At 35.9% G+C, this 12709-nt stretch overlaps 1 non-coding gene across 1 annotated transcript; it reads right to left on the bottom strand.

Moving 5' to 3' along the window:
* Nucleotides 1-1807: 1807 nt before the first annotated feature.
* On the bottom strand, nt 1808-1914 carry LOC137776042 (U6 spliceosomal RNA). Its single transcript, XR_011076164.1, has one exon. It is a non-coding gene; the product is annotated as a U6 spliceosomal RNA (small nuclear RNA).
* Between the last annotated feature and the right edge of the window lie 10795 nt (nt 1915-12709).

The raw sequence follows: 12709 nt of genomic DNA, 5'->3' as shown, positions 1-12709 counted from the left end.
ATTGCTATGTTGTTCTTTTGAAACCTACTATAACTGTTTTGACTTTCCTTGGAATATACATATATATATCTCTCCTTGTTTGCTGCCTATGTCTCTTGCCCCTAAACCACCATATTCGCTTAGTCATCTCCACATACATCTTTATATATAGCCATGCATGGTCATGCTTCACAGACTACCATTTCAACCTTGCTCTCCCATTGATGGCAGCTATACTCACCTTGCTTGCACTTGGCCTCTGCTATTCAGAGATTAATCATCCTCATTGTTACTAGGGATTTCAGTCCTATAACAGCATCTTGTAATAAGAATCCTAGTCTAAAAATGAAAAGACATGGCTGAACATTTTATCCGTGCTGCTTGCTGCCCACTCACAGTGCATTCCTTTTTATCTTTAAATGACAAGTCACAGGCCCCCTGAGGAAAGACAGCTGGTGTAGTTTATCCTCTTTCATAACAGATCCATTCTACAATACCCACTTCAGGCATGACCATTTTTCTCCACAATCTGCTATGGCAGTTCTAGCATCTTCTTTACTTTGTGCGGTCAATATATTTCAAAGTGTCCAAGGGACATCTCAGAAACATTTTCGAATTGGCTACTAGGGCCGAAGTCAGGGTTTAAATTTTGTGTCATGAAAGAGTTTCCATACTGACAAACTCTTTCTTTTTCACCTTTATATTCTGTGCCCCTTGATTCAGCTCCCTCAGCATCTGCTCCCAGTCATATCCTCCCACTTCCTGTTGCTACGTGCTAGACACTTATGGCAGCTCCTTTGTCATGTAGGCTTTCCTCTCCTAGCAGGCCTAGCACTTCTCCAGTTGGTTATCTTATGATTTGATTTGTTAAGCAGGTGGGGTTATGGGAGCCTATGTTGAAGAAGACAAAAATTGCCTGGGACTCATCTGCCCAGAGCACAGCTAAGAAACAGAACATTTTTTTAAATGACTCTGAAGTGTCACCATAGATGTCACTAAAGCTCATACATTTTTTTGATCCTCACTTAGAGCCCATTTCCCTTTCTAGGGGCACACTCAGCCCCCAGAGTTGGTATGAACATTATTTTAAACTAAAGACTTTTGAGATACAGCAGATATAGAAAGCTTGGAGCTTCCCTTATCTGACTAAAAGGCAGAAACTCTGGAAGTGAAGCTGCCATAAATCCCCTCTTTCAGGAAGCTTCGCTCCCAGGAGAAGACCAATCATTCTCCCTGGATGAGAAATTGCATAAACGAACATTATCACAAACTTTCATACCATCCATTTGTCTTCCCTAAAAAAGGCTCATTTGTTCTTCCCATAGAAGCCCTCTCTCCTCCTTCCCTTTCCCCTGTTAAGTTGGTATATAAACCCCTATTTCGAGATGTTCACTGAGCCTCTTCATCTGAATGCTCCCACACGCATATGAATAAAACTTGTGTATTTTTCCTCCGGTGGGGGAGAAATTGCCTGGGAAAGCACATCTGAGGGTTCCATATAGTCCTAAAGCAAGGGGCTATATTTTATCCTTTAGCAAGAGGATAAAATATAGTGCTACTTTTCTAGGTTTAGAAATTTCAGGGGGACTTGGGCCCTCAAGGTATTCTAGTTCATCTACCTAATGTTCCCATCCCAAGTCTCAGGATCCTTCATAACTGTAATCCAAATTTCATGAAAGAGATTTGACAAGATGAGGACTCAACCTTCTTCTATACTTTTCTGTTCTTTAAATAAACTTCTGTGCCAGTCTCTTAACATGACCTCCCATTATAGGAAATGATTGTTTTATCAGATGTTACTAAGGAAGCCTCTGACTCACATTTTTATTTTAATATGGAATGCTTCATGAATTTGCATGTCATCCTTGCACAGGGGCCATGCTATTCTTCTCTGTATCTTTCCAATTTTATTGTATGTACTGCTGAAGCAAGCACTGACCCTCACAATTTTATTTAAATTATTGGAATTGATGTTCGATCACCCCAAGTCTGCCACTTTTTCTTTTCAAAGTACCAGTGTTGCTTACCAACAGCTATCTAATTTCTCAACTATTATCATTACTATAATAGCCATATTTCTCAAAGACCAGAGGTATTTTATTGATCAGATACCAAATGTCAGTGCACCCCTTTCCAACTGCAGATAAGTCAAATTCACTAGAGGTGAAAGTTTTAAGAATTGTGGTTTCACAGTAGACCAGTGACTGTCAATTTTCCACCTACCATCTGAGATGGGGTCTTCATTTCAGCTGGCCACCATATTTTCAACTCCAGAATCCCATTCTAGAGTCAGCTTCCTAGGGATCACTTCTTACATCCTAGAAGTAGAGGTTGAGACAAAGATTCAGGCGTGCACGATGTACTGAGTGAGTGCTCTTCAGGAAAATCCTGTAAGAGAATGAAGGAAGTCAAGTAAGGGAGGGGAAAAATCTGGGCAAGGATGCAAACTAGTTTTGGTGTGGTACAGACAGGGAGTGGCGGATATTCCTAAAGAGTGAATTACCCCATAGAGTTGTACACCTTGAGACTAAGGGACAGAATTTTGTATAATTTTATTAGTCAGTAAATGGGGAGGGGGTGGGGAAACTGCCCAAGTGTTTCCAGGCAGGTTGGTTCCCTTCAGCCAAGGGCAGTTCTTCTGAGAAGGCCACAATTATAAGCCATTCATTTCAGTACTCACAGCAGATAGCGGACGATAAACTGGTAAAGAGGACAGGGTGAGGCACCAAAAACTTTTATCGCATTCCTGCAGTATAGTTGAGAAGCACTAGTGTCAGTAAAACTATGAGACTGGAATAATTCAGACATAGATCTTTCATAAAAAGAAGTTTATTAACGCCATTTTGAACATTTAATTGTAGACCTTAGGCACTTTATTACTTATCATGATGATTTCTGGCTTCAACATTTATTGGAGATTCACTATATGTATTAATTTACTTATGTACACAGGGCAACAAAAGAAAGATAAGGCATAATGTTGCTCTCATGAACTTTATAAGTTGCCAGCATGTCAAGAAACCATGAAAAAATTCCAGTAGTAGTCTCATAACAATTACTATTGGCTGCCAAGGGACACAGACATCAATGTGATATCAAATTTTTTGATAAAAACATCTCAAGCACTCAGGAGGGAAAAACTTGAAATATTTTTGCTGTGTCTTTTTAATCAGTAAAATTGTAAAAAATATTTCTTCTTTCTGAAGAATCAATTTGAGTTCTTTAATGTAATCTGTCATCACAGAGCTATATAAAGGGAACAGTGAGACTGGATATTTTGTTATAATCAGGTTATGACTTTGGAAAAGAATGGCAATTTTTGCAGTTTTAGTCTAAATAAATAACGATCACATCACCATTACACAGTGTCACTTTCCCTGTTACAGCAGTTAGTGTTGATTTTTTTCAGCTAAGCTCACTCAGCAGTGGCCAGCCACAGATACTGAGTGTTAGAGAGCTACTCTTCTATTTAAATCTTCTTTGGATGAGAGAGAGGCTAGCCAGACTTCAGTTAGGAATTTATTTTTGATCAAGAGCAAGGCTCCTAACAAATGAAGTGACCAATATCACACATGGAGAAGATTGGTATGAGATAACATGAACTGAAAGCTCTCTTTTTTCCCCAGCTATTCACAATTTAAAGATCTATTTAAAATTATGCCAGATTATACCCACTCTGAATAGGAATGCATTTATGGAAAAATAGGAAACACATCTTACAGTCAAAATTTTCCTAACATTTGCAGACGAAGAGTCGAAAAATGGCACACAATGCCAGGAGGGTGCACTTTCCATACTCTTCAAAAGTTTTTTGTTGTTGACAGGCTAGTGTATTACACTGATATTTTTAGGAAAATATTTTCCAAGACTGTTTCCGACCCCGATGTTTCACAAATTGCTACAGTTGTTTTTGTTTAATAAACTGTTTCAAAGTCATTTAGGTTCAGGAAATGCTAGCTTAAAATTAGATTATATTTGCCGCAAAATCTCTGGGAGAATTAATACAGGTGCTATGAATCTCTAATTGAAATTAGAATTATTTAAGCTGTTGGACTTTGGAACCCATTTTTCCTGGAGCACATCATGTGGCAGGTTCTGAGAAACATTTTTGAGAGAAGCTGCATTAAGGTAAATGTTACAATTACATCTTAAATGTCATTGTAACTGAATATAACAGTACTTCAAAGAATGTCAATCAGTCTGCTCAGGAGATAGAACCATGCAGTAATTTGAACAGGGAACATTTAATATAAAGAGTTTTTAAGCATAGTGGGGATTAGATTAATGATAGATAAGCTGGTAAAATGTTAAGAGAACTCTAAACAATATGGGAATAGCAGATACGTGTTAGCCACTACCAGAACACCGACGGAAGAGCCCATCCTCCCTCCTGACAGGGCTGAAAGCTACACCTTTTTGGAGAAGGCATGGCCATTTCTCACTGAAAGGCAGAGATATCACTGTGATGCGGTGCTAGTGGAACTTGGTGGAACTCTTCCCTCTAGAACTTGCTGGAAATCAATTCTCTAGGGTATAGAAGAAAGCCGTTCACAGAAAGATGTCTCATGGAAACATTCTGCCATGGAACTTCCTGAGGGGATTCTGGGGGAAGCTGCTTGCTGCTGAGTACTGCTGGATGCTATACATGGCAGAAATTGGGCGATAGACAAGTTGTGCAAGAGCTGTAGCAGCCTGATGCTGGAGAAGCAGTGTGTGCTCTAAGAGCCAGACACTGGAGCAGCTGAGAAGCTACCCACACCACAGTTATGCAGTGCTGGAGAGGCCAAGTATACAAGTGCAATGCATGAGGCTTCCAAGTCAGTGCTATAACCAAGAGGAAAAGCCCTCTCTCCTGCAAAGCTATTGACAAAGCTTACTGCCAACTGGCAAAGGAAAAACATATTTAAAGTGCCAGATTTGTTTTTGCAAAGCAGGCAAGGAAGGGTAAATTTTGAGGTGAGAGACATTAAGTTGATAACTGGCACTTAAAATTATGAAATTTAGAAGAAAATAAATTCTTGTGTTCCGTATTCTTTGTTTACTTTGATGACATTCTACAGACATTAGGACTTCCTCCAAAATTTTGGTTTTCTTGTAAATAATAGGAACAGTCAAAGTGATTAAGAAGATTTTTTTTCAGAAAAAGTCTCAAAATGCTGCTTCTAGTTTCAAGGTAAATTTGATATGAATACTTTGGGTTACTAATTGCAGAATACTCAATTTAGCTGCAAGCAACAAGATAAACTACTAATAGTCACATAAACAAATAAGTACTGATTTTTCTCACATGACAGAAACTCTTGAGATAAGCAGTTTCAGGCATTAGTTTGGTGGACCATCCATTTAAAGGCTGCCATATCTGTGATTCTCTTGGCCTTTTCCTCCTGCAGACCACATGGTTCTTCTATCTTCAGGAATCATATCTGCAACCAAGGTAGAGAGAAGAAATAATATATGAGAGCAGCTAGGTATGACCCTTTTAAAAGCAAAGGGAAACTAGAAGCCCTCGGCAGGCTCATTAGCCATAACTGTCACACAGCCACTCCTAGCCAGGATTCTGGCTGGGGAAGCAAGTTCAAACTATGTCATTCTCCACAGTGGAGGCTTCAAGGAGAATGGGGTTTGGGGATTTTTGTTTGCTAAGCCAGTGAATAGTATCTTCTTCACAAGAGTTTCTTGAGGATGTAAATATATTGCTAAAATAATGTAGCTGATAATTTTAAAGAGAATACAGTAAAAACAGTGGGGGAGTTTGGTAAGCAGAGGAATAGCTGCCTCCAGAGATTAATGTGGAACTTATAGATATGCTAGTTTACATGACAAAGAAGAATAAGGATTGCAGATGGATTTCAGATTGCTAACCTGTTGACCTTAAGATAGACTATCCTGGTGGACCCCTTATAATCACAACAGTCCTTATCAGTGGAAGAGGGAGACAGCAGAGGAGAATCAGAGAGTGATGTATCTACAGAAGAATGTTGCTAGAGATGCAAGGTTGCAGGCTTTGAAGATGGAGGGAGGGGACTCTAGCCAAGGACTGTGCTCAGCCTCTAGAAGCTGGAAAATGCAAGGAAATAGATTCTCCCCTAGAGACTATAGAATGGAATGCAGTTATGTCGACACCTTCATCTTAGCCCAATGAGACCTGTGTTGGACTTCTGACCTACAGATCTGTATGAAAATACGTGTTTGGAATTTTGAAATCACCAAGTACATGACAATTTGTTACAGCAGCAATAGAACACTAGGGAGGAACATAATGTAGATACAACATTGGGAGACTGCATTTTTTCAACCTTTCAACTTCATATTAGATTCTTCTTTGCGATTCTTTCCAGAAACATTTATTTATACATTGGATAGATTCAAAGTTTAGATGTAGCTAACTGAAATTCTAGAAATTTATTAAGTTCATTCGTAATTATTTATTTTCTATTGCAGAACCAATGGCAATGTATGGGAATCTCATTGGATAACTAAGACATAAAAGTAATCTTTAGACTTGACACAGATATCTGAATATTTATTATCAAGTCTTTTCCTTGATTTTTTTCATTTTAACAATCTATTTTTAGTGTGTAGACTGATACATCCCAAATGTTTAAAGTAGGAATTTTAATATTAATGGCAATATTTCATATGTTTTTTTTCCAGCTGTGATTAAAAAAACCCCACAGAACAACTCAGTGGCAGATGTACTAACCATGCAGCTATATACATTATTTTATAACCAAGTTCTTTTCCAGATGCTGAGTAGCTTTAATGTTACAAATGATTAAAAATAATATCTGTAGTCTCTGAGACTCTCTGATCTGTCAATATTAAAAAAATCACACAGACTGTTATAACTTCGTATTATACTTATTTGTTTTTACATTGAGTAGAACTAAAAGTAAATTTGCAATAAAATATTTTAAATATCCTATTCCCATACAGGAACATTTTGTATCTAAAGAAAAAAACTTAAATAGAGCACTTATCACTATAGAGTAGATTTAACCACTCTTGGCCATTTTTTTTCTTTCATAGAACATATATCTCCCCCCTTCCCAAATTAGTTCATTCTTAATATACTGCAGACAATTCTTAGGCTTTGGATACATTCTGACATGATGTAAATTCCTTGCTCTACTTTTTACTTTCAGGTGGATTTTGTCAAGTTCTATGCCTCTCTAAATCACAATTTTCTCATTTGTAAAGTTGGTACGATATTACAAAATACATATAAGACTTAGGAGTTTTCACAGAGTAGGCACTTAATCAATTGTAGTAATTATTCTTATTAAAATATAATACTAATATTTATTTTTAAAAGTAAAACAAAACAGATATATCTGTTAGGTGGTTTAATAGAAACATATTCTGTAACAAAATATTTCTTTCCAACAAGATGTGTTAAATACGCCAGCGATTTAAGTTAGGAAATGCATACCTTAATGTGCATTTTTTCTTTCTTATTTGATAAATAAAAAATTGTTCTAGGTTAGATATAGGCCTCATAGGATTTCCAGAGCACTCAACTTGGTAGTGTAGGATGTACACTGCAGAGTACATAGTTGAGAACTGCATTTAAAGAAAAGTTTCTTTTTAGCTAACAGAGGAAAGACAAAAAAGTAAAGCTAAGATGGTACCAGTGATATAAATTTAGAATACATATGTGCTTTGGTTTACACACACACACACACATCCCTCTTCCAGAAAATAAATCAACCAAAATCACTTTTCTACCTTGTATCACCAATGGCTTTGAATTTCTGTAACCCTATCAAAAGAACTGGACTCAGAGAACAAGTTCAATGTCACATACCAGTTTGATCAATGTGAATAGGAGACTTTAAAGAAGAACATGTTACTTCTATTACTATTAATAATAATTACAATTATAATACAATCACCTAATATTTTTGTGTGATTACAGCATACTGGACTCTTTACTAAGCGCTTTATATGTATTGTTAAATCATTTTAACTTCACACCAATGTTATTAGGTAGGTACTATTAACATCATCTCACTACACAGATGGGCAAATGAAGCATGAGGGGGATAAATAATTTGCTTAAGGTGACACAGTACAGTTAGTAAGTGGAGGATGTAGGATATAATAATGATAGTGTATATTTTGTATTTGTTATTTAATTATATGAATAGTTGGCCTAGGGGGCAATGGGAGGAAACTATTAAGCATATGCTTAAAAGTTTTAACTCAAATATTTTATATGACCCTTCATGTAATTGATGATATGTGAGCAGTAATTTGTACTAATGAATTTTCTATATCCATAGCTAAATGTCTAGCAATATGTCTATTACAAACAAATGCTGCTGAGAAACTTGATATATCTTTATTAAATAAATACACTGATACTTTAAAATTATTTTATGTAAGTTTATGGCAATGAGTTGTCATTATATATATATATATATGTATGTTGCTAATTACTATAGGACTTTTTCTTTTATTAAAGAATTACTTTTCAATGATGACTGTTTGATGCTTATATTCTCAAATTTCATTTTGCTTTCAAATTGTGCTCACTTTTCTGTGGACAAATATTTGGATGATCCTGTGGATAAAGACATACTTTTTCCTAGGGATAAAGTACTGAAAATATTTTATGAAACCCACTGAGAAAAACACAGTACTCTGTTACTCTGTTAAATAAGTGATGGTAAGTTATAAAACACATATAAGTCACGCCCACATATGTTCATGACTGGCTAGCTGGTCCTACTTGTGTGCTGAGGCTGGTATTGTAATATTTAAAATGAGTCTTCAGTGGAATGAAAACAAGAATATAAAAGGGAAAAAAACTATTTCCTGACATGGAACTACCAAATTAAAGACATGGTTGTCTGCTCCCTGTACACTGAATCTTACATCCCGATGTGCCGTATTGATATTGAATGATTTTCTGTATGGCGCAAACCTCTAAGGGAAACTTCGACAATTAAAAAAGGCTTTACTGAGTGACATCCACTTTAAAAAAGTAAAGTTATCCATATCCTTCTAATTTTAGCCTTCTTTTACTTCCAGTGCTGGAATTGAATATGTGCTATTCTGAATTGAACGCTATTTCTATTTGAGTTAATGTCTTCTTAAAATCTGTGCTTGCATTTGGCAAAAACGATGTGTTGCTACTTATAATAAACATCCTTGTTCTTTCTTAGTATCTCAGTTCAATTATAAAGAGAAAAAAAATCTCAAATTAAAATGTTAACCTAATGTTAATTCTCCTCTCCAGAACTTCTCTTTGTGCTTTGCTTTTCTTTTGTTAAGAAAAATTATCCAAATTTGAAATGTAACACGTGAATGGACTTTCCTCCTTACAAATCCTGCACATATTTTAAGGTCTAGAAAACAGTCTCACCCAAAACATTTAATTTTATAAGAGAAAACACTGTGCTTGACTTAATATTTAATATTTTATTTGAGTCCTGAAAACTGTTAACTGTTACATGTGAACTTTTAGATTTTTGTTTGGTAGAAATATATAAACACAAATGTTACAGTTTTGTGGCCTTATAGGACATAAGCCAGTTTTGTATCTATTATACAATTCATTTCAGCATTCTGTTGACTGACTATATAAACCCTTGGTTCTCAAATTCTTCTTTTAATTAGTCTTGTCCTACTGGCTACCTCTTTTTTTTTTTTTTTTTTCCTAGATTTTTTTTTTTTTTTTTAAATGACTACATTTATTTATTTATTTTTTGCCTGTGTTGGGTCTTCATTTCTGTGCGAGGGCTTTCTCTAGTTGTGGCAAGCGGGGGCCACTCTTCATTGCGGTGCGCGGGCCTCTCACTATCGCGGCCTCTCTTGTTGCGGAGCACAGGCTGCAGACGCGCAGGCTCAGTAGTTGTGGCTCACGGGCCCAGTTGCTCCGCGGCATGTGGGATCTTCCCAGACCAGGGCTCGAACCCGTGTCCCCTGCATTGGCAGGCAGATTCTCAACCACTGCGCCACCAGGGAAGCCCTGGCTACCTCTTGAATAATAAAACTGAGTATAATCTTTGACAGATTTTCATGTTAGACTTGTATGAAAGTCACACTTTAATTTTTCAAAAAGTATATTTTCACATCTTTTTATTTATTAGTTTTAATTTTTTTTTTCCAAAGTTAAACCATTGAATAAATTTTTTCTAGCTCTTGGGGTGTTAAGCATTATGTTTCTTTTTTTTTTTTTTTTTTTGGTAAAATTATCTGTCTTTATGAGGAGTGACTATAAAGTCAAAATCTTTATAAAAGCAAACATACCAGGACTATAGACATAAAATACTGTCAGAACCAGTTTGTCAGTTACTTGGTCCTTAATTTATAGTTATAGATCATTTTATTTTATTTTTATTGTGGTAAAATACACATAACATAAAACTTACTATCTTAACCATTTTTAAGTGTACAGTTAAGTGAAATTAAGTACATTCATATTGTTGTACAGCTATCACCATCACCCATTTCGCAAATAGAGTTACAGACCATTTTTCACCCAAACCAGTATTATACAGCTTAAATATCCCTCCCATTTAATATACTCAGTTCTTAATGAGTTTAGGTTATTACCAAAAATTAAAACTAATTTCAAATGTAACAAAAAGCCTCATCAAAGAATAAATTTCTAGTTTTCTTTTTACCTACAAAAATGCAAAAAAAAAAACCCCTCAAAATTCAGTTTGAAATCACTGAAAACAGACAATTTTTTTCTGCAAGGGAGAAAACATACAGATTCCCCCCTTAGAAGCATATATTATTTTGGAATTCTTGAAGTTAGCTCCCTTAGAAAGGCCTGCGAGGGAATCCTTGTCATTAGCAGCATTCTTTTCTTCTACCATTTCCAATAACGGTTTTATGGTTCTTAGGCTTCTACTGTTGAGTTTTTGTTAAGTTTCTTGTATAGCTGATGCCCAGGTTGCTGAAATCCTTTCCTAATTTTTGACCTTTACATTTGCCACTCCATCATTCTACTTTCCTCAGACATATTCCTCATTGAAGTGGGTGTATTCATTTTACTTCCACTTCCATTAAAATTTTATTAGGCTACAAAGAAGAGATGTATTCACATATTGCACAGGCTTGGGCAATAATTCATTTTAATTTTATTCATTTCTTGTTATATCCCCTATTGTAGCTCCTCAGGAGGTGAGTGAATAGCCCCTTTGTCTAGACAAAGTAAGTGTAACACTATATTTTCCTTAGAAGATGACAAATATCATGTGGAACCCCCAAGAGAAGTAGAGTGTGGTGGTTCTGAATTTTTAAGGTGTATGAACTTGAAGAAGTCAGTAATAAGGACTGAAATCATAGGAGCACAAGCATCTAGTATCTTTGGTCAAGTTGAGACTGAGGAATAATGTTGCTCTCTGTCAAAGAGCCACATGGCCTGTATAGGGATCTGGGTCAACTTGGTCTCATCTCAGCAATAGAATAGTATCGAATGCCAGCTTCAATTCACTGTGGAGGGGCCAGATCAAAGGAGAATCATTCCAAACTAGTAGTCTCCCTCTTGGGTCTAGAAGTCGGAACTAAATCCTTTCTAGATTACTAGCCCTTAGATAGAGAGAGGAGGGAAATTCAAGAGGGACATGTTGGGTTTTCTTCTAATAAAGCATATGAGAGCCCAATTACCTGAAAACAAATTGCACCCTGAGATTCACAAAGAAGCACATCCCAAACCATACCTAATTTTTGTATCTATATTCATCTTGCTATCTACATTTCATCAAAATCTTTCTAGAATTTCCACGTGTTTCCTATAGTTATTTTGTGTATTATGGAGCTTGATATGGCAGGGTAAAGAGAGAAAAAACTAGAAAAAAAGGAGAAAGTTAAAATGGGGAGAGAGTGAGTATAAAGGGAGCAAATCATGGTATCTCAGGGATCCTCTCCCAACCTAGAATCTATTATTTTTGTTTCAATTTTTAGTTTCCTCATATTTTAGTACCTATTTTTTTTCAATTCTAGATATTTTTGGTTTTTCTTCTTTTTCTCTCCTTCATTTAATATGATAATTCAGAGCAGTCCATGGTTTAATATCATAGTACAAAGTGAAAACCATAACTTTAAAATAACCCAAGTTCATTTGAAAATAGCACTCAAAGCAGAGGGTGTAGGGGGAGGGTGGCAAGCTCCCTTTCCAGTTTCTAGTGATACTAGCCTTGCCTTTGTTTGTATAATCTAAAGGTAAAGCACCTACATGAAAAAGTCTAGAATGATGAGATGATATAAACAGAATTTCAAAAGCTTTTTGGAATTGTATTTGGGATATTGAAGTCTTATATATAATTACAGATCCAGATAGTATTTCAGTAGTGAGAGAATAAGAGACTTAGAAACTATGGCCGATGATAGGCTGTGTAATTTTGCAAAACTATCTTACTGTTTTAAAGCTCATATTCCTTATCTTTAAAAAATGGAGAAAATAAAGCAAACTTGATGGATTTTGGTGATCAAACAAGATACTGACATAACTAAGGGGATTATCCTACAGGATTCACTTGCCTAAACCTGGTTTCCATTATGGATTTTCCCTAAGCATTCCCAGTCTCCTATCTTACATTCTTTCTTCCTCTTCCCAGAATAGTAAAACAATGCTTAATTTCAGTTTGGTAAGGAAAATATATAATGAATAAGTGTGTCACCTGGTTGGAAAGGGAACAATCATTGGGAATAAACAAGGCAGGGGACAATTTTATAGACAAATGGACATAGAGAGTTCAAGGATTCTGGCTTG

The sequence above is a fragment of the Eschrichtius robustus genome, chromosome 13 (genome assembly GCF_028021215.1).
Source record: "Eschrichtius robustus isolate mEscRob2 chromosome 13, mEscRob2.pri, whole genome shotgun sequence".
NCBI lineage: Eukaryota > Metazoa > Chordata > Mammalia > Artiodactyla > Eschrichtiidae > Eschrichtius > Eschrichtius robustus.
This window is presented reverse-complemented; position numbering and strand designations above follow the sequence as displayed.